Here is a 26,596-nt window from a genome sequence, read left to right on the forward strand (position 1 = left end):
GAAAGTACTGTATGTGCAGTGCACTGAAGTGAGAGTGTAGTATACACAAACTAGATAAGATGTGGAAATATTCCACTAAATGCACATGAAGACTGATTTCATTGTCTCCTTTATATTGCTTGTTTTAATTTGTGGGCAATTATTTGAAATATAGGAGGCAAAACAACTAAGATTTTTGAGAATTACCTTCAAAAACAATTTAGCATTTTATAGAGGTGTGTGTGTGTGTGTGTGTGTGTGTGTGTGTGTGTGTGTGTGTGTGTGTAAAATACTAAAATTATTCTGTATAGACATTTCTATGTTTTTAGGTACATTATACATGTAGAATTCTGTATATGGGACACTGGCTCCCCTACTCATGCTACTTGGGCATTGCACTGAATTTGTTTTAAAGAGAGGTATGAGGGCTGTCAGCACCTGGCACATGCTCAGCTCCTTAGACAATCAGGTCTGTAGCACCTGCGATGGAATGTTTTACTTTGGGATCTGAGGCCCTGGAGCAGCTGACCCCTCATGAATTATTAATATAAAAGAGTGGTGGTGGTCGTGATGATGGTGATGATGATGATCATGACTGATGATTTATCGGTTGTGAATGGTGCATAAAATTAGGAGAAAGTAAATGTGTTTCACTGTTTTTATTTTCATGTTTTTCTGAGATTGAGCAGTATCTAAAGTATCTCAATGGTAGAATGACCACTGTGAAGGGGAAGCCTAAAGTCCCAGCCATCAGTGCCTGATGAGTACATGAGAATTCTTGATATCATTTTTCCAAGAGTAGAAACTGAAATATTAGGAATGGTGACATTTTAAGACATTGAGTACGTATTGTTGAAATGGAAATTTTAATTTACCCTTTGCCCAGATTTTGAAAAATTAAATGAGTGAATATTTTCTGGCTAGCTAGGCAGTGCCAGGTCACATGGTTCACTGACTGTATGCCATGTATAGCTAATCAACACCGTATGGTTTTGAAATTCACATTTAGACTCCTTTTTATGATAAATATGAACTCTTCACAAGGAATGGCAGTAGAAAAGTTCCAAGGGCTTGAATATTCATGGAAAGCAAATGAATATAAGGTGAGAACCTGATGATAATGGAATTTAATTTTCCATTTGAATGAATGGTCAAGGATTCACCCCAACCCCACTATCCACTAAGTTGTACTCAGCACTGTGCATATGTGTTAGAAAATGTGACCTTAGATAACAAATGTTCTGTAATACCCAGGTACTTTGGCATAAATTCAGAATGTAGTTAGTCTCCTGGTTCTTTCCTGTTTAAATGTCAGTTTATATATATCCAGTAGTTTTTGAGTACACTGATCAGCTGTTCATCTTTAAATGCACTTGTTAGCATCTCAAACACAATCCGCATGGGGTTGTCTTATGTCTGGTATTGTCCTCAGATACTCTAGAGGCAGACAGGATGTTAATGTGGTTAAGGGACTGAACTGGGATTTGGGAGGTGTGAATGCATTTTCTAACTTTGCTGCAGATTTCCTATGGACCTTGGAAAGGATTCTTATTGACATCAGTGGCATTTGGATTAAGCCCATCGGCCCCCAAACGGTAAAGCAATACATGCTTAATTTTGAGCGTGTGACTAATCCCATGGAGTTTAGTGCATTGAGATTTTGATCCCTCTCTGCCTCAGCTCCCCATCTGTATTTCACTACTCCAGAGGCATGGCCATTTGTTATGGTGATGGGAGCTCTTTAAGGCAATCCTGGTATCTAGTTACTTAAAGGTGCAAATTGTAATTTCTACTCTTAATTTCTAAAAATGCTGGCAATCCTTTGATTCTTATTACCATCCAGAATGGGCCTTCTTGCAACTCCATTGTTGTGAGAGATCCTTCTCCTTTGAACCTCCTGCCAACTAGAAAAGTACCCCAGGATTCATCCTTTATTGCTCTGTTCCATTGGCTCACCATCGTATTTCAGCTCTTAGAAGAGATGCTTTCAACTATCTTGCTTATACCACAATTCTTTCTCCTTTAGCTATGTAATTAATTCCACAAATCACTGCGGTGCACTTCATCTGCAAAAATGCTATAAGAATCGAGTTATCTTGTGTTGTATGGTGTAGTCTGTTAAGTTATGTACAATCATAAAAGGATATTCCTGCAAAATTTCTCAATCCCGGGGAGAGTAATTAAAATTCCAGGCTGCCAATGTAACACTGACGGAAGCTGGTCACGATCAAACCAGGGACCACTGGAGCTTAGTGCATGAGCCTCTACAGCATAAGCTAAAAGCCTACTGGCTCTTCATTTTATCTCTCTCTCTAAATGGTCTCAGTGCCACTAGATGGGACAGAGCACCACACTCAGGAAATGTGTGGGTTACACCATCACATTCTCCATTGCTGTTCTTCTCCCATCCTCCCTCCACCCTTTGAAAGTGATAAATTAAGTCCGATAATTTTAAACTGATATGATAGATTAAATGTTATTGTCTGACTTTGATTGAACGTAAGAGACTTTTGTGCCAATCAAGATTGTTCTTAAACCCAGCAGTGGAACACACACTGAAATTAAGTCAAATAACCTAATCTCTACCTTCTGGTAGATCTCTCCTTCCACACTGTGAAAAGGGCAAAATAGAGGCAAAAGGAAAAAAAAGATTAAAAATAGCAGTGTCAGTTGTTTGGAGAAGTCCTTGTTTGCCTGTGTTTAGAAAGAAAGGGAGCCATTTGGCAGCACGGGGTGCCACCGTGTTGGTTCCAGCTAATGATCCTTGTGTGAATTGAGCTGTAAGGAGAGCTGTACATTGACCAGCACTGATTGCTTCCACCAACAAGTGCTAATGTGGAGAGGGCAGGACACAGCTGCTTGAACAGGGTTCCCATTATCCTTTGCTGGGGATTGATTTGCCCTGTGGGATGTTTGCTTTCTAGTTGTGCTAATTTTCTGAGTGCACATTTGCATGGCACTGTGCTAAGACAGATATACAGAGGTGCTTTGGCTAAATATGTGGTTTGCCCCCTCCTGCCCTCCCTCACTCTGGAAAAACTGTCTGTTAGGATGCAAGTTTTCTCTAATTATAGTACATGTTAAGGGACAGGTTCTGTGAGGAATCTCATTACCACTCATATAATGGCTTCAGGTGCAACCACAATTTAATCACATCACAAAATGGGCTTTTCAGAGGCCTTTCTTAGCCTATTAATATTGCTGTCTGTTTTTAGAACTCATCCCATTGTGATGCAGAACAATTACAAAGGTAGCTAGGCAGTTCTCTGGGGCCAGAGACTATGGTTCCCATTCACTGTTGCTTTGGGCAGTCAATTACGCTAGTGCAAGGTGGGTATAAAATGCTATCAAATCAGAATTGTAGCACTTTACTGTGCTGGTGTAAAGGACTACAACAAGCTCAAAATAAAGTTAAATCTGTTTTTTTTGTCTTCATGTGTGTTTGCACAACACCTAGCACAGTGGCTCCCAGCTCAATAGAATTATGAAAAGACGGATTCACTGGGCCAGCTTTAGTGATTCAAAGCACTGATTGGCTGTCGGGTTTACAGCAGTTTTGTCTTGATAGAGCGACCCAAAGAAGCCAGATAGTATTGGTGACTCTGGGCCTACATAAAGAGAATATTCAACAGCTGCAACCTTTATTTAGGCTCACCATGTATGAATACTATAGTACATATGTTGCCTCCTTATATGAGAGGACAGGTCATTTATAAACTTCACATGGATCTATTCATTTAGATTTATCAAAATTTAAGTTTACAAAAGCAATCTGTTCCCAGGATGTAACCTTCCCTGCAGGGAGCTGCATTTTTTAGAGGGGAGTCTGAATGAGAAAATAGCTCTGCTAGCCCCACCTCATCAAACCTAGCACTCAACCCTGAATTGATGGAACATGTGTGCATTTTTCCCCACCTCCGTTTCCCTCTTCTGGCTGGCATTTGCACATGTTCCCTGCTCTCACGTCCTTGTACAATGGTAAGGAACTGAGACAGAAATATCCAGAGAAATGTTCTAACCTTCTTGTGTGTAGTGTCTTAAAATTTTTTTTTAAAAAAATACATAAAAATTAGAGCTGACAAATGATTAAAAGTATTAATCACAAGACAAAAAAAGTTGAGATTAATCATTTAATTGCACTGTTAAATAATCATCAAATTAAAATATTTGGATATTTTCTATGCTTTCAAATATATTGATTTCAATTACAACACAATATACAGTGTTTATATTTTGTTTATCTTTTTACAGTGTAAATATTTGTAAACAAAAGAAATAGTATTTTTTTTCAATTCACTCATACAAGTACTGTAGTGCAATCTCTTTATTCTAAAAGTGCAACTTACAAATGTGGAATTTTTATTTAACATTACTGCACTCAAAAAACCAAAACAATGTAAAACTTTGGAGCCTGCAAGTCCACTCAGTCCTAATTCTTGTTCAGCCAGTCCAGGGTTGGGCAAACTCTTTGACTCGAGGGCCACATCTGGATATGGAAATTGTATGTGCCATGAATGCTCACAAAATTGGGAATGGGGGTGTAGGAGGTGGTGAGGGCTCCAGCTGGGGGTGCAGGCTCTGGGGTGGGGTTGAGGATGAGAGGTTAGGGGAATGGGAGGTGCTCTGGGCCGGGACTGAGGCATTCGAGGGCAGGAGAGGGATCAGGGCTGGGACAAGGGGTTGGGGTGCAGGTTTCTGGCAGCGCTTACCTCATGCAGCTCCCAGAAGCAGTGGCATGTCCCCCATCCAGCTCCTACATGGAGGCGTGGCCAGGCAGCTCTGCGTGCTGCTCCGTCCACAGGCACTGCCCTTGCAGCTCCCATGGGCCATGATCCCCGGCCAATGGGAGTTGCAGGAATGGCGCTTGGGGCGGGGACAGTGTGCAGTCCCCCTGGCTGCCCCTACATGTAGGAGATGGAGGTGGGACATACCGCTGCTTCCAGGAGCTGCGCGGAGCGGAGCAAGCCCCTGACCCTGCTCCCCGGTGGAAGCTCGAGAGCCAAATTAAAACATCTGGAGGGCTGGATTCAGTCCCCAGGCCATAGTTTGCCCACCTCTGAGCCAGTCACTAAGACAAACAAGTTTGTTTACATTTACAGGAGATAATGCTGCCTGCTTCTTATTTATGTCACCTGAAAGTGAGAACAAATGTTTGCATGGCACTGTTGTAGCCAGTGTTGCAAGGTATTTACATACCAGATATACTAAACATTTGTATGCTCCTTCATGCTTTGACTACCATTCCAGAGCTACCATGCTGACGATGGATTCTGCTTGATAGTGACCCAAAGCAGGAAAGCAGTGTGAAACAATGCACATTCATTTTCATTATCTGAGTCAGATTCCATCACCAGAAGATTGATTTTCTTTTTTGATGGTTTGGGCTCTGTAGTTTCCGCATTGGAGTGTTGCTCTTAAGACTTCTGACAGCATGTTCCACATGTCGTCCCTCTAGATTTTGGAAGGCACTTCAGATTCTTAAACCTGGGGTTGAGTGCTGTAGTTATCTTTAGAAATCTCATTTTGGTACCTTCTTTGAGTTTTGTCAAATCTACCCTGAAAGTGTTTTTAAATCGAACAACATATGCTGGCTCTCTGAGACTGCTATAACACAAAATATATGGCAGAATGCGAGTAAAACCATTGACCAGGAGACCTACACATTCCACCCAAGAAGTTGAGTCACAAACATGCAGGGCTGAAATAGAGTTTCTAACTTCTGCAGTTTTTCAAAATCCTTACCAGTCAGCACTGATTGTGCTTTTGAAGACCTAATATGGCTGTGATAGCAGCTCTATTGCAGAGCAGGTGTAACCCACACACCACCTGTGTGTGGTGTTCTGTCCCATCTAATGGAAGAGGGAGAGGGAGAGAGAGAATCAATCATCTCTTTTTTTTTTTTTTTTTTATATATAAGAGAGAGACACTCTCTCTCTGCCTTACAGCCTTAGTTAATAGCGAGTTGGTTTTTAGCTCATGTGGTAGAGGCTCATGCACTAAGCTCCAGAGGTCCCCGGTTTGGGCCTATCAGCATTACACAGGCACTGAGCCTTACCCACTGTGGAGGTCCATCTGGTTGAAATATCTTGTATAAGAGGTTCTTGTTGCTGTCAATTTGCAGCTTGTTGTATTCCTATCTCTGTACTGTTAGCTGGACTGAGTTTGAAATGGCCCCCCAAGTTTTCTACATTTTGCCAGCACATTTTCAAAAGCACCGGCACTGAATGCCCACTGTAATGGATTGCTGCAGACTGTGAGCAATGCACATCATGTGATCAAAAGGCAAATGACTGTCTGCTGCTATCATACTACATGCACTATCAATACTAATTGTTACCTTTTCTTGAATATTCCATTCTTTTGCAACATCCAAGAATACTCCGCACATGCTTCAGCATAATATCTCTTCAGTATGCGTTACTGTTAAAGCAAAAGACTGCAGCGTATATGCAGCATCATGCCATGACTCCAAGATAGCTGTGATTGCTCAAGGATGTTTAGTTATCACCAGTCAAAGCAACAACTTGTGCATTTTTCAGAAGCTCCACCTTTGTAGCCTTCTTGGTGTGACATAGGTCATGTCTTCATGATGCAATGGTTCTTCAGGAGGGCAAGGTGCATGACTGAATGGAAAATGAAATGTGAATAACATCTCTCAGCTCTCTATCATTTTACAAGGTTGAGTGGTCTGCTATCCATAGCTATTCACTTTGCTACAGCATTAGTTAAGCTGTTGTACTTTGTTTGATCCATGGGCTTGTCACAATCCTGAAACATTGCCAGCATAATCTTTCATGGCTGGTGGAATTCATTTGCTCTTGGTGGCATGGGCGGCAGATGGAACGCTAGCTGGGGGAGACTATTCCCTGGCCAGCTCCACCTCTGAGTGCTGGGTGGTTGGACTAGCGTACGCCCCTAAGCCCCAGTGCACCCAGGCCTCCCAAGCACAGGGCAGGTGGCACATGGTCCCCCCAGCCCATAGCCTCTGGGTGAGTAAGTGGCACATGGCACCCTTGGGTGGGCTAGTGGTGCACAGAACCCCTGTCCCCCCAGCACCACGTCCCGGCTCCCTAGCCTCAGTAGCACTGAAGAGGAGGAGCCTGCTTGGGCTGGGGCCAAGGGGGAAGGGCAAGCAGTAGGGGGCTTTGGGGAGGAGTGTGTGCAGTGCCATGCTAGGCTGTTTGGGGAGGCACAACCCATGGTCGATGAATTATCTGTAGCACAAGTGAAAGCATGTTTAGCACATAGGTGCACTGCACAGTACTTCAATGGTACTGGAACTCAGCCTTGCAATAGTTAGAGAACCATCTTTTTATGCAGAGAACCATCCGGAAGTTTTTTAAAAAAAATAAACATCCCATTCAAAAGACCTGGACTTCTGCTGCTTTGCTCCATTAACTTTTTCTGATATTTAGTCACTCCAGATCATGAGAACACAGTAGAACTGCACCAATGTCCATCAAGTGATAAAGTATAAGTGATGAGTCAATACAGAGGTGTGCAATTAATGCTCATTAAAAAAGCGTTAATTTGTTTTGCATTAATCATTTGAGTTCAGTGATTAATTTACAGCCCTAAAAATATTATAATTCTATATTTGTACATCACACTTTCATAACAGAGATTGCACCACAGTACTTGTATGAAGTGAATTGAAAAATACTAATTTTTTTTATAGTGCAAATATTTCATCAAAATAATAAACACTGTACATTTTATGTTCTGTTGTAATCGAAATCAATATTTGAAAATGTAGAAAAACATGCACAAATATTTATAATTTTAAATTGATGTTCTATTAACAGTGCTATTAAAACTGCAATGAATCACTATTTTTTAAGCTAGTTAATTTGTTTTGTGTTAATTTGAGTTAACTGCAATTAATTGACAGCCCTAACGAAAATATGAATTATTTACATTCAACAAAGTCAGGGAAGGAATTTTGTCAGCAGAATGGGAATAGCCAGTGGAGAATTGTATTCCTCCTCTTCTTTTTTACATAACTGGAGTTGCCTTACCCTTAGAACACAGGGTGCTTCCATTCATATCTGCTTTAGCACTGCTGTAATAGCCATTGTGGCTACTTGAATGAGTTACTTGTGCTGCAGTGCATGTAGCATTCCTCAGCTGGAGCACATCAGCTCATTTAAGTAACCTTTCTGATGTAAGTGTGGACAACACTAGGAGGTGTCTCATTAAATGATAAGTGCAGCATACTGCTGTAGAGTGCAGGCTTTAGCTACCATTGGGGGGTGAGGCGGGGATGGCTAGCTTAAGATAATTTAAAAACTGGAAAACCAAGACAATTTACTAAAAAGAGAGGGCCTGGTTGTGCTCTCATTTTCACCAGTGTAGGTCAGAAGCAGCTGCACAGCAGTCAATAGGCTGATATCCATGTAAATGAGTTCGGACTAAGGCCCAGAGTGTAGGAGGAATGGGGGGAAGGGAAGGGATGACAAGCAGTGCGAAGGATGGGAGTAAAGAGAGAATGTTTATTAACCACTTCCTGTATTGCACTTCTGTGTCTGGGACTATGATGTTCAGGATCTTACAAAGGGCAATGAACAGCAGTCCTCTATCAGACCATTCCAGTTCCCTTTGGGGTCTAATTCTTCTCTCACTTGCACTGGCACAAATCAAGCGTGACTTACTTGAAATCAATGGACTTACACTGGCTTTTCAGTGGTGTAAGTGAGTGAATCAAGCCCTATATATGCAAAGGCAACTAATGTGTTAAAAAAGAATTATTAGAAATGGGGAAAAATACAGACACTTAAAAGAAGCAGGAGAAGCTAATAGAAAGAGCTTTACTGAAAGGGGTGATGAGATAATGTGCTGTGTAAGACAGGAGTTAGCTGAAAGAAGAAAATAATTAAATTCAAATAGAATGATAATTAAAATATAAGAGCAGAGAAAAGAATATATTAAAAAAGGCAATAGGAGTGAAATAGGAAATAAGAAAATGTAGGAACTAGGAGGTAGAAGATGGAAAAAAATATCTTTGTATCTAAAGCAGTAGTACAAAAAAGCAACGTTTTTATAAGATACCTTTTTGGATTGACAACCACCCTGAAAGATCTCTAAGGAAACCAATTCAATTCAACTATGACTCTAGTTAATTAAGATACCAAAGTACATTACTGATTTAGACAGCAATTCAATGCAGTTGTAGTGAAGTTGTCAATCAGTATAACTACAATCCAAATGAGATTTTTTTTTTTTAAATAAAGCCTTGATCCTGCTCTCTTTGACGTTAATGGCAAAATTCCATTGATTTCAATGGAGCAGGAAAAAGCCCTAGTATGGAAAAGGGAGTTGTGAACTGGCTGAACAGCTATTAGAGGCAGGGAAGAACATGGACAGGCGTTAAGATCAGAGATATTTTCTGGGGGTACGATGTGACTTGGACTACACACCTGCATTGAGGAATGCAAGGGAGTAAGAATATCTGCTACATGCCGGCATGGGGTATGCTAGAGTAGATGGGTAGAAGGGAATGGGTGGAGCCTTGGTTCTTCCTCCTCTGTGCATGGCAAGCAGCAGTGTTGGTATAGGTAGCAGCAACTTGCTCTTCCCCAGAGCAAGGGGAAAACAGGAAGGGATTGTGCCTTGAAGTTAAGTACAATACTTCTCAGAGCTACTGCAAGGATGGAGCAGTGTATGCACCATACTTCACTCAGATCTGTGCTCAAAGGGACAATTTGCGCCTTACTGGGTAGCTTTGCAAAGTAAGGACACAATCCTGCAAAGCACTGAACATGTGAGTTACTTTGCCTCACATGAGTAGCCCCATTGACTTCAGTAGCACTACTCATCTAACTAAGCCATGGCTCATGTTTTAAGTCTTGGTTGCTTTGAGTGATGTTGGAGATTGGAAAGAGTTCTATTTTGGTTAAGGCAATGGACTGGAAGTTCTGGAACTGAGAAGATCTGGTTTTAGCTCCTAGCTTTTCCACAGACTTTGTGTGACCTTTCGCAAAACATTTAACCTTTCTGTGAAATTCCATCTGTGAAATAGTGATGATAATTTCCAACTCAGTGATGTTATATAGATCAGGGGTCGGCAACCTTTCAGAAGTGGTGTGCCAAGTCTTCATTTATTCGCTATAATTTAAGGTTTCGTGTGCCGGTAATACATTTTACCTTTACAGGGGCCGGCGATGGAACCCCAGACTGACAGTGGGCTGAGCGAGGCTGGCGGCCGGGACCCTGGCTGGCAGGGGCCGGGGGATGGAACCCCAGACTGGCAGCAGGCTCATCCGCTCAGCCTGCTGCCAGCCTGGGGTCCTGGCTGCCGGCCCCGCTCATAGGTTGCCGACCCCTGATGTAGATAAACTTGATATTTGTGCAGTGCTCAGACACAGTGATAGAAGCTATAGACACATACCTGGACACACTGATGAAAATAAACTAGGTCATTCCAATCCCTAGCATAAATATAGCATTAAGTTCCTGTAAAGGAAACATAGGTTTATAAGTAACCATGGGACAAATCTCTCTTACGTAGGTGCAATACAGGACGTATGAAAATACAGATTAACCATTAGTCACATGTGGAGCAGTACTGTGGTCCTGGCCTTTCCTTAGTGACGTGTGGAAGAGGACAGGGAAGCTGACTTGCAGAGGTCTGTGTGGGTATAATTCAGGGCACTATATAATCTGATGACTTTAACAATCCTGGTAAATGACATCATTACCATAGCACACAAACTTCCACTGAAATTAATAGTATTTCACGTGACTGACTATAGACACCATATTTTTATGTTGAACATTTTTATGACAATTTTATATGCACAACAAGAAATATGCTCCTTGTCAGTATTCCTTTTTGAAATGGGGCTCATGATAGAAGTGCCAGTGGACCTCTTGACGGACACCAGCCACTATTTGTTTTTACTTGGCTATTTACACTCATTCTTTATAATGTCTTGCTGGAATCTTGAAAACAAGATTTTTTTTTCCCCTCTGATGATGTCCTTTTCCATTTGTCAAGTTCAGTTTTCTCCTTGCGTTTTTCTACTGATGTTTGCAGTGATATGCAAAGTCCTATGTTTGCTAATTTGTTGCTGCTTAGTTCTTATCTTTGATTTTCCTGTGAACTGATGGATTATTTATGTTAAGGTGAGGGCAAGGAGGCACTTAAATTTCAGAGAATTTCTCCACTAAATAACTAACTAACAAAAGCTTGGTGTATATAGGGGGAGAGTGAGAGAAATACAAGGGACAGCCATATCCTGCACTCAGGAAAGTAAAGGTACTAACAACTTCATGTCAGTGGAGGCCAAGCCATGATCCTCTCTCCCCTCCATATCACCAAACAGCGCATGCATTGCACACTTTGAATATGTCTTGTTGTTGGCACATTCCCTAGACAGTGTGGAGCTCCAGGAGGCACAATGGACCAGATCCTCAACTGGTGTAAATAGCTCCAGTATAGCCAATGGTGCAATGTTGATTTACACCAGTTGAGGATTTGGCTCAATGTCTTCCACTTGTCTCCCTAAGGCACAATGCTTCTCAGAGCTCCTGCTGACGTGATGCAGCTTTGCATTACTATCTGCTTAGGGCTTTGGACCCCAGTCACACTAGCGCTTGCTCCCACTAACCGCGATTGTAAAACTCCCTTTTCCCATTGAGAGGTTAATTTAAAAGCTTAAAATATCAATGTCTCTTTAGCAATAATGGCCCTACTAGCACAGACTACCAGCAAAGTCTAAGTTAGGAGTCATCCCAATCTACAGAGGCCTTTGAACTTATTTAAGAAAGGATCATCTGATGTTTGGCCAAAACCCTAGCTCCAATCTCTGATACATAGTAGCAATATGTAATTTTAAAAATATTTTGATTAATAGGGCTTGTAACCAGGCTGACTCACCCCCGTGGCACCTCCTGCTGGTCACTCCTGGGAATTAGCTCAAACTTGCAACTGGAGCACCCTCTGCAGGCCAGTGATCCACCTTGTTTCCTGCTACAGGCCCTGTGTCCCTCCCTGGACCCCAGTGCCCCTTTTAGATGGGGTTCTGCCCCCCTGGCAGTAACCCCTTCCTCTTTGGGGTTTCCCTTCCCTGGGAACCCCCCACCCTCTATCCCCACTTTGCTTCAGGGTCTTGGCTACTGCCAGTCATTGTCTAGCCCCAGGCCCTGGGGAAGACTGCAGTATCAGCCACTCATCATCAGCAAAGGGGTTTGGATCTGCTGCCTTGGCCTACCCCTGGGTTGCACCCTACAACCCCAGTACCTCTTGGCCTAATTCTAGGCCACAGCCCAGGGCTTTCCAGGCAGGAGCTCCCCAGCTCTCCTCTGCCTTTCCCCAGCACTGCTTTACCCTAGGTACCCGCTCTAGTTTTTGGCAGCCAGGCCCTTTTCCCTCTGAATGCAGAGAGAGATTCTCTAGGCTCTTGGCTTCTCTGCCCTTTTATAAGGGCCTGTGGCTCAGTTTGAGGCGTGGCCCCAGCTGCTGCCACTTCCCCCAATCAGCCCAGCTCCAAAAGGCTGCTTGCTCCAGCCCCAGCCCCTTTTGTGGGCTGTTTTTAACCCCTTCAGGGCCAGAGCAGAGATCCACTCTGCTACAGGCTGAATGCCTCCCTAAAAGTATTTAGTAAATTAGTGCTCTGATTTATTCTAGTACTGTACTATAGGAAATAATTGTGAATTAACTTATGCTTCCAGCTATTCTATGTATTTCATTAAAAGCTATGAAGAATGGCAGCAGCACTGGTTTATAAGAGGGAAGAAGTGTGGGTAAAGCTTATGCTTAAGGTTACAAAATGTGTAAGACATTCTTAGACCCTCCAAAACCAAGCTGCAATTGCAATAATAACAATGAGCATAATAATGCCTTCTGCATAAAACAGCCCTTTTTAAACAAAACCTCACTCTATACATTTAATTGAGAGATTTCTCACTGTCTGTGCTGTTTTTTTTTTCCCCCTCCAGGATGCTACCTTCATGGAAATCAACACAAATAAATTATTAAATAATCACGCATTTCAGATTGGTTCCCATGTGGAAGACATTTCCAAGGTGTCAGTGCCTGGAAAACCCCATGGTTTCACTGAATACTGGAGTGAAACTTGAAGGTAAAACCCAAGGACAGATTAACACTTGGAAGTATAAAATTCAGGTAGTAATGAAAAGCCAGGTGTGCACTTTCAAGGATTCCAAGTTTCCCTAATTATGGGTGAGTCTCTGACTTTAACTGCCTCTCCCAGGTGAGCCAGTAATCTATTGCTGAGAGAGAGTAATAAAGGAAAAGAGAACAATAGGGAAAGAGGAAATATGCCCAGCTTTATGATAGGTAGAAGATATTATACAGACTCTCCTATTTCTATAAAAATTAAGAGGAGAAACCAATTTGGAAGTCATGTGCTCACATCAATCATTCCTTAAATTGCACTATGGATCTGTTATTTCATGTTCATTGCCTTTTATTTGAAAAAATGCTGCACTTTGCAGTATTGGCCACAGCAGTAGAGGCTTGATTCTGATCTCACTCACATAGGTGTAAATCAGGAGTTTCTCCAATGAAGCCGATGAAGTTATGTCAGTCTAAAACCAGAATAAGGGAGAATAGAAACAGTCCCTAGAGCTTGCAATATTGCTACTGCAGTTAACTATTATTACTGGAGAATGCTGTAGCCTAGTAGTTTTTATGCAAGTAGAAATGCATCAAGATGCAAAAACTTGGCACTGACTATTTATGAATCAAATCATCATAATTCTGACTTAATCATGCCTACAAAATTTGTGTACACACCTGTTGCATTAGCATACCAGTAACTGTGCATATACAGGGGCATATGTACAAATATCCCTATACATTGTAGGTTTTGCACATAGCAGAATTTAGTATTTTATTAGTGAAACTGTGCCTACCATTTCATTAATACTGTAGCTGTTCAACTGTTCATTGTCTTTGCACTTGAGTAGCTAGAGTCCATTCCATGGTAATTCTTCCCTTGACTTCAGTGGCATTTAGATCTGACCCAAATTGTATAGTATGCACCAGGTCCCTTGTCTGTAATATTGTATGTTATGTATTGTGTTTATTGTAAGAAATATATACTTGTTGTAAGGGCAGTAAATTTTATAACTGATCTTTTAAAAACTCTCATGCTGGTATGCCTACCCAATAGTGTGACACTTGACCTTAGGACCAGTGTTTCTAGTGTGTGATGCTAGACCAGTGGTTCCCAACTTGGTGCCCATGGGTGCCATGGCGCCCACAGGGGCATCTTAATGCGCCCGCGTCCTGGACCCCGGGAGAACACCCACTGAAATGCCGCCGAATTTCAGCAGCATTTCGGTGGGGACGCCTCTCGATGATGCCGCTTGCCATCGACAAGTGACGTCATCACAAGGCATTGCTCCCGAATTTCGGCAGGGACGCCTTTCAATGACGTTGCTTGTCAATGGCAAGCGGCATCATTGAGAGGCATCGCCACCGAAATTCGCTGGCATTTTCGCGGGTGCTCCACCGCCGCAGTGGTCCTTCATCTGGTGCCCGCCAGACGAAAAGGTTGGGGACTACTGTGCTAGACCATCAGGAGAACAGGCTATTTGAAAAGATATTAAAATAACACTTGTTTCAGCTATATAATGTTTTCAGCAATGCTACAATCAATGTATGTAAAGGTTTAATATTAATTCTAACGTCTGCTACATTTGAAAAGGGAGATCTTCAAAAGCACCAAGGACATTTAGACACCCAAGCTGAGTGAAATCAATTGGAGATAGGGGTCCAACTTCCCTTTATACCTTTGAAAATCTCTCCCCAGTACTCTACTCCGGTGGGGGTACTGGAAACTCTTCCCTCACTGTAGGTTGACGAGTACGCTATTGTCGTTCCAAGTTTAGAAGTGCTGAGGAGTTTTTCACAATATTACTGGTAATGTATTTTAAGAATTGCCTCTCTCACATCTGCTGGAGAATTAGAGAGGATGCAGGGAAGGAGGTGGACTCAAGCAAACTCCTCAGTCGGTTTGGTGGAAGGAAGGAAGAACAAAACAGTGTCAATTTTACACCAGAGGGGTTCCTTTTCCTACATAGCATCTCGATAGTCAGCTCCTCCTTCCAAGACAGAAAAACAAGCCAAACCCTCAAACAGGCAAAAGATTATAAATTACGTTATTTAGGCAACTGTAAAGAATCCCAGAGGGCTAGATTCTGATACCCTTCCTCAGGCTGAGAAGTAGTTTACCCCATTGACTTTATATATGAGATAAGCTACTTCTCATCCTCAGCAAAGGTATCAGAATTTGGTTCTGAAACAAGAGTTGAAAAGACATACTACACACACAGGTCATGTAATCCATCACCTAGGATGCAGAAGTCAATAAGTCCTGCATGTGTCTCAGGAATGCTTTCTCTCATTTGTCCTCTAGACAGACACTACAGCTAGCATGTCGTTAATTTAGTGCAGTCTGTGGACCCAACTCTGCACCTACTGACATCAGTGGAAGTTTTGCTGGTGACTTCAATGCGAGCAGCACAGGGCCTGATATCAGTGCTGGACAGCTATAGAAATAGAATAGCATAACTGGTGTGTGTGTGTGCGTGCACATACTCAAAAACCATTGAAATTTGTTTAATTAGCATCTGGGGCTAAATTTCAAATGCAGGGCTTAGATGGGGGTATTCAAGAGGTAGAACGGAATTCCCTTTTGCCTAGCTGAAATGTGGTGCAGGGATTTTTTTATTTTTTTATTTTAAATTTGTCCTAGATTGGGGTTCTTAGGCACTGCTGTAATACAAATAATAATATTCATAATTAGTGGTGGTTTCCTTATTTTGTATAATGAGGAGAATGGATGCAAAGATGGGGGATGTTGTACCTTGCTATTCTGTTGCAACCTTCCTATGAGGATCTGTATGCACTTTACAGAGATTTAAAAAATTAAGCCTCTAATGTCCTGTGAGGAAGATGCTGTTAAAAATGGAGGCACCAGTCAGTTAGGATCAATTTCTTTTCAAAAGTGGCATTTGATTTTTGGTAACTCAGTTTTGGATACTCAGATGAGATACCTTAGTTGTCTGAAGCTGGCTTCAAAAAAGGGGGCAAAATGGACATTTAAAAAACAAACAAACATGCAAAAGGATTTGGTCCTGCAGATCATTTTGGCCAGATTTTTAAAGGTATTTAGGCACATACTAGGATTTTCAAAAGAGCCTAAGTGTCTAAGCACCTAACTCCCATTGAAAGCAAGGTGTCCTGGGGTGGCACTCCGGCCACCACTCTCCACTGTGTCTGACCACAGCTCCATGGAGAATCAGACGTGATTTTTTTTTCACTCGAAAACAGCAAAGTTTCAGCTGAGTCTGGCCAACCAATTGAATTGTGTACATCCACTCTAGGAAGAAATAAGAAAGAGCATACTGTCATCATCAGCACAATTATAATGTGAGAAGGGAAGCAGCTACCTCCGTAACCCATTCTGGCCTTGGCTACACTGGCGCTTTACAGCGCTGCAACTTTCTCACTCGGGGTATGAAAAAACACCCCCCCTGAGTGCAGCAAGTTACAGTGCTGTAAAGCGCCAGTGTAAACAGTGCCGCAGCGCTGGGAGCACAGCTCCCAGCATTGTAAGCTAATCCCCACGGGGAGGTGGAGTACCTGCAGCGCTGGGAGAGCTCTCTCCCAGTGCTGGTGCCACAACCACACTCGCACTTCAAAGCGCTGCTGCGGGAGTGCTCCCGCGGCAGCGCTTTGAAGTTGCAAGTGTATCCATACCCGCTGAAATCAAACTAGCAGTACAGGTAGTAATGACGACAAACACATTCGATATATCAAAATAAACAACAAGGAATTTAGATTACTGATGGGCGGAGCTGAGTGCGAAAAGCAAAAAAAAAAGAAAACAGTATGGGCCAGATTCTGATGTCCTTACTCCCAGGAGAGGCACCTTTTATCCACAAGATTATTTCAATAAGGCTAGATGTAAAGTGCTTTTCAGAATCTGATTCTATGGGATTAAATGGGAATTTTACAAATGTCACTATTGTTCTGACTAGTTGAGGCAAAGATAAAGGTGAGTGATTATATTACTTCTTTTGAGCTCTACTTGGTCCACATACACCTCTACCCCAATATAACGCTGTCCTCTAGAGCCAAAAAATCTTACCACGTTATTGGTGAAAACACTTTACATACAAACTTGCTTTGATCCGCCGGAGTGTGCAGCCCCACCCCCCTGGAGCACTGCTTTACCGCGTTATATTCAAATTTTGGTTATATTGGGGTAGAGATGTAATAGCAACCATGGAAGAGATTTTTTTTTCAAAGCACCTAAAGGACTTTGATGCATAAATCTTTTAGGTGCTTTTGAAAAATCTTTCCCTAAATGCTGGACTTAAGGGTCCACTACTATTATGACTACATGACTATGACTTCTAAGATCCTGAAAAGCTTAGGGTGACTAGATGTCCCGTTTTTAAAGGAACGCTCCTGTATTTAAGGTCTCCTGTAGGTGTCCTGACTTTTTCTAAAAACGGGCAAATTGTCCCATATTTTATGTCTTCCCCCTCATCAGTACTGGTGGGTCCTGCTGCTGGCCAGATGCCTGCTCGCCAGCGGTGAGGGGGGTGATGTCCAGTGGCTGATGATGAGGGTGGGTGTGCAAGTCAGGTGGCAGGGCCAAGCTGGAGTGTGTGGGGCCGGATGCTCCCCCGCTGGTCCATCAGCACAGCCCCAGCTGCATGCTGGCTCTTGGCAAGCAGGGCCCTGCCCCTTATCCCATTTCTGGCTGGCACTGGTTGTGCACTGTGATGGCTGGTGTCTGTGAGCAGGAGCCAGGCAGCGGCTGGTTATGTGTTGCCTATGCTGCCCACCCATCGGCCCTTTATGTGCTTCCCTCTCTCTCTGTCCTGACTCTGCTTTGCCCCTTCCCCTCCCAGCCCCATTCCTCCATATCCCCTCTGGCGAGGGCACATCCCACTCACAGCATTGTGCAGAGAACTAGCCCCTGGTCGGAGAGCTCAGCTCACCAACAGCATGGCTTGCAGGCTCCTTCCTTCCTCCACTGCCCTCCAGCCTGGGGCACTGGCTAGGAGGAACCGAGCTCTGCATGTGTCACAAACACAGGCAAGGCCATCCCTTCCCCACCTCCTCGTCCCCTCTGGCTGGAAGCAGCTCCCTGTCCCTTCTGCCCCTGCACAGGCTGCTGGCCACATTCTGGTGTGAACGTTGGCATAAATCTGGGGAGGGAAGGCGTGTGACCCTGTGTGCTCCCCTACGTATTGCCTTGGGAAGATGTGGCATCAGGTATGAGGAGAGACGGATCCGTCCTTGGGGCCCAGCCAGGCATGGAGGGCAAAGAGCACTGGGCAGACAGGGTCAGGTTGGTTGGTCACCCCCACACCCCTCCTGAGGGAGAGGGGTGTGTGTGTGTGTGTCTCCTCTCCCCATGTGAACCCTAAAGCCTTAAAGATAAGAAAGCAAATAAAAAGAATCCAACTACACAGTATTTCTTTTTAACAGGGGCTCAGTCAACATGATGATAGTTTGAACGTTCTGATTTGATTGCTGTTGAACTCGCTTGAATATGAGTAATTTTATCAGGTGTCCCATATTCAGCATAGGGAAATATGGCTACCCTATGTATCCAGTTTTGTACTAACACAATCGCAATTTCCATGTCAGATTTGTAGTTTTTGAGAACTACCTATAGGTGTAAAGTTCATATGGGTATGAATTGAGTTTTAGAATTGTTGTTTAAATTGTCTTTTTTTATTCACATGATGTTGTCCTTTCTGAGGCACATCTGGTCTCAGTGCTGGTTGCAGACTGACCTAGAAAGCTGGGTTGAGAATATTTGCAGTTAGTTTAATATGTCAAATGGAGGAATAGAATTTAGGTCTACTCTTAAACCACAATTATTTATGTAACAGGCAAGTTGGCCAACAAAAAGAATGAAAGCTGAAGGGCATGAAAATAGCCAGGCTGCTAGTGTTTGAGTTTAGCTTGCAGCGATCCTAGCCAGAGCATGTAAAGGACTGCGTAGACTATGAAACAGAGGATACAGTTAGCATATATCAGGGATGACCAGTTAGGGGATTGCTAAACCCATCAAATCCCACCTGGTACAATAGTGAAATGACAAATTCTGAGCTTCATGAAGCTCTACATATGTGTGTGGATATATATTTATATTGGGGTCCACAAAAAGAACAGAAGTACTTGTGGGTCACCATTCGTAGCCAGTGGGAGCTGTGGGAGGCCATGCCTGCAAACTGTCAATGTAAACAAAATGTCTCATGGCCCGCCAGCAGATGGGCCATGTGCTGAAGGTCGCTGACCCCTGGTCTACATATAGATGAGAGAGCTATGTGCATACATGCTTACTTACATATAACTATTTATACTTACTTATTTAAGTTAAAAATCACTTGAAGTTGTAAAATGAAGCATTCTAAAATTTGGGAATGTCCATTACGGCAGCCATATATTCTTAATGTGGTCCTCTTGTGTGTACGTATTATGATGGTCTTAATTGTATTTTTTCCATGGGACCCCTGCCTAATTCAGCACACTGTGTGTATGATGCTCACTGAATGAGTAGCTGTTCAGTATTTCATTTTTTCCCTATCGTCAGTCATGCTGTGAACCCAGGCATTGTTTACTACAAAAAACCTGCCCTGAATTCAAACTCATTATTGCCTCCTGAGCTTTTCCTATGGTGCTCATCACTGTAGTAACTGAGCACTTCACAAACATTAATGAATTTTATCCTCACAACACTCCCGTGAGACAGAAAGTATCATTATCTCCATTTTACTGATGGGGAAATTGAGACACAGGGAGAGTCGGCCATAATTTTCAAGTGTCCACCAATTTTGGGTGCCTCTATAATGAGATGCCTGACATGAGACATACGTGGACAAGTTCCTTAGATGCACTGAGCAACAGCAGCTCCCATTGACCTCAGTTGGAGCTGTGAGCACTCAGCATTTCTGAAAATTAGGATTTCACACTGGGGAATCTTACAATGAGGAACACACATTTAGAAGCCACCTCTGAAAACTGTGGATCAAGTGGCTTGCCCAGCCTGACATAGAATGTTTGTGGCAGAGTCAGGCATAGAACCTAACTGTTCTGAGTCCTCAGCTAATGCCTTAATCACAGACCATCCTTTCTCTTTCTTCAGCTTCACTTGCTATATGCTTTCCAATTTTTGCACAGATTGGGGCAGACATTTGTTATTCTACAACCCTATTCATTCCCATGCACTCAATTAGAAGTGTATTTTACAATGAGGCTTTGTGCTGCAATGTTGCATGGGGGTCCTCCTATTACCTAGCATCTGTTGTGTTGTGTGACATGGTCTCATACCTGATAAGACCATGTGACCTGACATAATGCAGTGGGAGTGGGATCAGGCTAGAGAATGAATAAATAGAGGCTATATTGTTGTATTTCTAACATATAGAGGAAATTGTGGGAAAGTGAGAATCTTGGCACTACACCTGCACTGAGAGGATGCAGAATAGATTAATAGCAAGCTACAATAGAAACATTTTGTGGCTTGTCAGTATCTTGTAATGTCTCTCTCATTTCCACACACTGCTACAGTTTTGTATTTTTTCACTTTACTTCCATTATTTTTTTCCTATGGGAACGAATCCTGGGGTAATATTTCTCGGCTACAATAGTGGAGTAATTTAAGAACAAGAAAAGGATTAATATGGTGGGGGACCAAATGAAACAGTTCCCCCCACTTGAAATTATTTGTAAAGATGGAGTCATAAGGATTTTTTGTTTTAAAGCAGAAACTTAATAGGACAATGCAAAGGTCCAATTCTGCAATACTGACATGGGGCATCCTGCTGAAGTCAAGGGCCACTCCTGGGTGTAAGCTTTACTGGAGCAAGCCTGAAATATTTCATACATCACTGCAACTTTTTATAAACTCATCACCTTGAAATTACTAAGGTTCAGAGAGGATTTTCTAATGACTTTGATATGTGTATAATATGAATAGACCCAACAGCGAAAGACAAAGATGATTGTTAGAATCTTGCCAGTATGATAAACAAATGAGCAACTGTCTTTATAAAAACAAATCCTGGGACTCTTCCAGTTTTCAGCTATACATAATATTCAACTGAGTGACTATGGCATTAAACTGAGGCTTGCTCCCTCTATATTGCACTATTCTTGATAGGATAACATGCCTGTGCAGTATTATTATATTTAAGAAATCATTCTAGGAGCAAAACTGCAAGATCTTGTGTGGCAACATAACTTTGTATTCATGGCTGCTTTTTTTCTCCTTGTCTTGTCTTCCCCCGCTCCCCAAAGAAAAATAATGTGGGTTGATGCTATGGTCTAACACAATAGGGGCTAATGAATAGAGCTTGCTGCACTCAAGAGACTGCAGTTCAATTACTGGTGGTGCCAATCAAGTCAGAAATATTAACCATGGTAACAGCAGATTTCTACTTCTGTTGGGCAAGGCAGTCGCTGGTGTCCGAAGAGCAAAAGGCATTCTAAGAGACAGATGCATTGAGTCAGAAAAAGCTGCTAGATACACAAAGGTGGGCAGTGGCTGGTTACTGCTGAAGGGCATCCTGCACTGTTCTAGGAGCCCTTTCTCTGGTTGATGTGTCTAAGAGGTCATACTAGACAGAATATATGTATGTATCATGCCAATATTGTATACAAACAGTACAATACTGTTTATGCAGCATGTATGCATATGTGCTATCCCTTTGTCCAATATAATAAACTTAGCTGTGCTAAGAAGAAATTCTAATACAGGAATGTTGGGCCAGATTCTCAGCTGGTGTAAATCAGCATAGTTCTGTTGATGTCAATGAAAAGGTGCCAGTTTACATTTTGCATTGTGTTATATATTTGCTCTAATTTTATTCACTTAGTGAATGTTCCTGTGGTGCAGCAGTAGCATACTCAAAACACAGGAAACAGCTAATGGCCAAAAAGCATCTCTTGTCTTTTTTATTTTCTGTTCATTTTTATTGTAGAAATATAATATTAACAGTTTGAATTTGAAAACCATAGGATATCTTGCAACCAAGTGCCTAATCCTTAGAAAGGAGGGGAATTTAGACCCTTCTCTATGAGAATATTTTTTGACTACCTAGTCACAACTGGAACCTCACTGTAGATTCATCTTCTTTCCCAGAATGCTTTTCTAGTAGTTGCCCCTTTTAAATATGGGAGTGACAAGCAGCTATAGCCCTGAAGAAGCTATTTTGCACCTGCTTGCTGAATCTTGCAGTTGGTGAGTATTCTTAGTTCCTTTTGTGCTGTTTCCTTTCTCTTATTCATGAAGATACTACTCATCTTCATGGCTTATGTCACTGACACATTCCTTATTGCTTACATCAGTTGCCATTAAAAAGCCAGCTCTTACCAATGTTTACCATGTAGTGGTATCTCAGACATGATATCATTTCCCTAAATTTACTTTAGGAAAAGTTGGTAACCTATGGGAACTGAGGTAAGGGAGGTTAAAGGACTGAGGTGCCACTAGCGTGCATTTAGGGACTAACAAGAATGTTTGCTATCAGCTGGGGACATATCAGTTGGAAGTGACAGAGGAGGAGGAAGACCTGGGTGTATTGGTTGATCGCTGCATGACTATGAGCCACCAGTGTGATGTGGCTGTGAAAAAGACTAATGCAGTCCTAGGATGCATCAGGTGAGGTATTTCCAGTAGAGACAGAGAAGTGTTAGAACCATTATAAAAGGCACTGGTGAGACCTCATCTAGAATACTGTGTGCAATTCTGGTCTCCCATGTTTAAGAAAGAGGAATTCAAAGTGGAACAGGTAGAGAGAAGGGCTATAGGATGATCTGAGGAATGGAAAACCTACCTTATGAGAGGAAACTCCAAGAGCTTGGCTTGTTTAGCCTAACCAAACAAAGGCTGAGGGGAGACATGACTCCCACTGATGTATTAATAGAGAGCATAGATACCAAGAGGGAGAGGATTTATTTAAATTAAGTGTCAATGTAGACACAAGAACAAATGGATACAAACTGGCCATCAACAAGTTTAGGCTTGAAAATAGACAAAGGTTTCTAACCATCAGAGGAGTGAAGTTCTGGAATAGCCTTCCAAGGTAAGCAGTGGGGGCAAAAAAGCTTAAATGGCTTCAAGACTGAGCTTGCTGAGTTTATGGAGGGGATGGTATGATAAGACTGTCTATCATTGCATGTAGCTGATCTGTGAGTGATAGCAGCAAATATCTCCAATGGCTGGTGGTGGGACACTACATGGGGAGGCAGGGCTGGCTTTAGGAAGTGCGGGGCCCAATTCAAATAGTTTCGACGGGGCCTGGCAGGGTTGACTCACCTGGCAGCACTCCGGGTCTTCTGCGGCACTGAAGGACTTGCTGCCAAAGACCGGAGCGAGTGAAGGACCTGCTGCTGAAGACCCGGAGCGCTGCCGGGTGAGTAAAAATTAAAAAGGCAGCTAAGTTAGGCGCTCTTCTTTACCTGTTGTTTGACTTTTGCCCTTCTTTATGCCTTTGTTTCTCCTTCCATCCTTTTTGTTTGATTTGTAAGCTTTTCAGAGCAGGGAGTCTTTCTTAATCTGTGGCTACACTTAGAGATGGGGTGGGGAGGGTGATTCCAAGTCTAACCAGGTGAAGCCAGCAGCAACCAGGGCCAGGTTGAATAACTAGGGGTTCCTTTCCATCAATACAACACAGAACCAGCTCAAGTGCCCACTCAATAACCTGGGGAAATTACACATACCCCAGCTGCCTCTGAAAGTCAATACTTCCCCACTTGCAAGCATAGAGTCTGAGTGTAGAAAATAAACTTTTAATAAAAGGAGGGAAGCAACTCAGCCTTAATTTGGCAAAACACCACAAACAGGGTTCATAAACATAAACCACGAGTAAAAGACCCACCTCTTTTCCCCTCAGGTTCTTAAGTCCAGCAATCCAAAAGTCCCTTTCACATGCCCAATCCTTATCTTCATCCCACTCACAGTTGCTGTCCTTTGGTCAGTGTGGACCCAGAGTTCAGAGGTGCATCTGCAAAGTTCACCTCCCACTCTGGGTGGAGGAGAGCATGGTAAAGAGGCACCTTACGGCTTCACTGCTCAAGCACTCGCTTGCCACCCCTCTCTGCGGGGCTCTGTTCTGGCCCTCCCCACTAGCCACCTGCCAGCCGCCCCGCTGGCCGCTCGCCTCACCTCTCTGCCAGCCACCCTCCGTGTGCCTCTCCACCTCACCAGCCACTCATTCGCCAGCTGACTGTCAGTCACCTTCTGCTGCCACTTCCCCCTCTGCTGTGACCTGTGCACATCAATCTCTTAGTAATTTTTAGCTCTTTGCAGGTTGGGTAGAAACAGTGACCCCTCTCAAGTTATTTCCACTCTCAGTGATTTTTAGCTCTTAGCAGGCAGGGCAGAAACACATTCCTACCACAGTTGATTTCAGCTCTGATTGAGCATTTAAAATAACAGAGGATCATAATGAAGCCTGTTTCGCTCTTTCTTTGAACAATGGGGGGAACAGATTAAATGAGTCCAGGGAGGGTCCACACCTCCTGTCCCCACCTGTCTTACTTTCACAGTGCGCTGGCATTCGAGCCCCTGGCATAACGAGGTCCTTTCAGCTAAGGGTTATTCCCTCATTTGGGATAGTTCAAGCACACCCTGCCTCCCTGCACCCACACAACAATGCCAACAACATCAGCAACAGCACTCCACCATCCCTGCACTCAGCACCAAAGTGACTTGTAACCCAATATCAGCCAAAGTTGATTATTTTGAGCAGCCCCTGTCTATGTTCTAGATAACTAAGCAGAGTATGTGTGTTCATATAAATCAGTTTGCTGCTGAAGTCTCTCCCCCTCCCAACTAGCTGTCAGGGAAGAATTCATTCAGACTCTGCTTACACAAGCTTGATTAGATATTCTTTTGCTTGTTTCTCATTTATCCAGGCAGAAAATAATAGCATGGGCAATGGTGAGTGGTGGCAGAGGTTCGCCACCCTGGGTACAAACCTGCCTGGATCCTGTGGGTATGTATTCAGGGTGGCTAGTCATGCCACTGCTTGTGCTACTAGAGCTACATTACCGTTTTTGGCATGCTAGCTTGATGAGAGTTATCATATGTCTACTCAAGTTGGAACTCAGGCACCCAGATCCATGTGTAGGCATAGCCTGTGTGAATGCAGTGCCTACCTCAATGAGTCCCTAGTTTCTCCACTGTAATACAATTAATAAATAACAACAGGAGTCCTACCTAGTCCCCTGATCTAACCAGAGCATCTGCCCCATGTCTGGTAATGCTATTTAAAGTTTCAGCAGACAATGTGTGAAAATAATGCAAACAAAAAACAGAAGATAAATGCTGTCTGGGATAGATCCTTGACTGCTGTAAATTGGCATTGCTCCACTGACTATGTACCAGCTGAAGATCTGGCCCAGCATTTTTATTCCTTTTAGCCTCTGTTTTTCCATCTCGTCTTATAAAATGTTGCCAAATGATCATCCTTCCAGTGTTGTTGGCAAAACCGTCACTGCTCCATTTTCCATTCACATGCCACAGTTCTACACTGAAGTGTAATGATCTGAGGGCTCAAGGTCATTCAGAAACTCCCTCCAGATTTTAATTCATCCTTTCAAAGAAGAATAGAGATTCTCAAACCGCTGTTTTAAGGACTGTCTCTCCCTCACCTGAGTGAAAATGCAAGAAAGGAAATCTCTTTTCTGTTCATTCTCATTGCTTCTGAATTCACCTAGCTGTTCTTGGGAATTTAAATGAACACAGTTCAATACTGTAACAGAGAATTACAGCATTATCTTATCACCGACTCCCGTTTATCTTGGCTATCTCCCTTCATCATTGCCTCTCTTCAGTTCTTGTTTCCTGTAGGAAGAAAACTCACTGTCTTACTGACAAAATATTTATGATTGAATATGGATTTAATCACAGAGTGTGCTTTGTTTCCAACCTAATAACTAGAATTGGCTGAATGATAGTCAGTCCAGTTCTACTAACAACAAGTCCCTTGTTTTTAACCTTTAGTCTTGCAATCTAAGCAAGCAAGCAAAAATAAAATAAAAAATCTAAGAGGCTTAAGTCAGTACAAGACCACACATGGAAGCCATACAGCTTGATGCCATTCCTTTCTTTCTCCTTTCTAGTGTAAGTCTTGTAAATTGCTGTTCGTGCTTTTAATTCTTTAGGAAGGTTACTATGGATCTTGACACAGTGGTCTCCATTCAAAAGTCAATGTTTGCCAACATGCTATTTTCTGTTCTAAGTATAGGAAAAAGCTGTAGTGTATCAGTTACCAGTTTGTTGTGACTGTTGGTAAATGGTAACTTTCCAATAATTGTGGGAGGCAAACGATCATTAGGAACAGAGGACTGGGTGGGATCTCCTGGGTTATCAAGTCTAGTCCCCTGCTGCTGCAGGCAACTCCCAAATTCCATTCATAAACTTTTTAACACAAGTCTCTTTACAAAAGGCCTCCTATCTAGTTTAGCTTCTTCTCTTGAACATAAGAACGGCCATACTGGATCAGACCAAAGGTCCATCTAGCCCAGTATCCTGTCTTCCAACAGTAGTCAATGCTAGGTGCTCCAGAGAGAATGAACAGAACAGGTTATCATCAAGTAATCCATTCCCTG

At 42.8% G+C, this 26,596-nt stretch overlaps 1 pseudogene; it reads right to left on the minus strand.

The window, feature by feature from the left end:
- Nucleotides 1-4,983: 4,983 nt before the first annotated feature.
- LOC142046514 (E3 SUMO-protein ligase ZBED1-like) lies at nucleotides 4,984-7,374 on the minus strand (annotated as a pseudogene).
- Nucleotides 7,375-26,596: the final 19,222 nt, after the last annotated feature.

Source organism: Chelonoidis abingdonii, chromosome 3 (genome assembly GCF_003597395.2).
Source record: "Chelonoidis abingdonii isolate Lonesome George chromosome 3, CheloAbing_2.0, whole genome shotgun sequence".
NCBI classification, from domain to species: domain Eukaryota; kingdom Metazoa; phylum Chordata; order Testudines; family Testudinidae; genus Chelonoidis; species Chelonoidis abingdonii.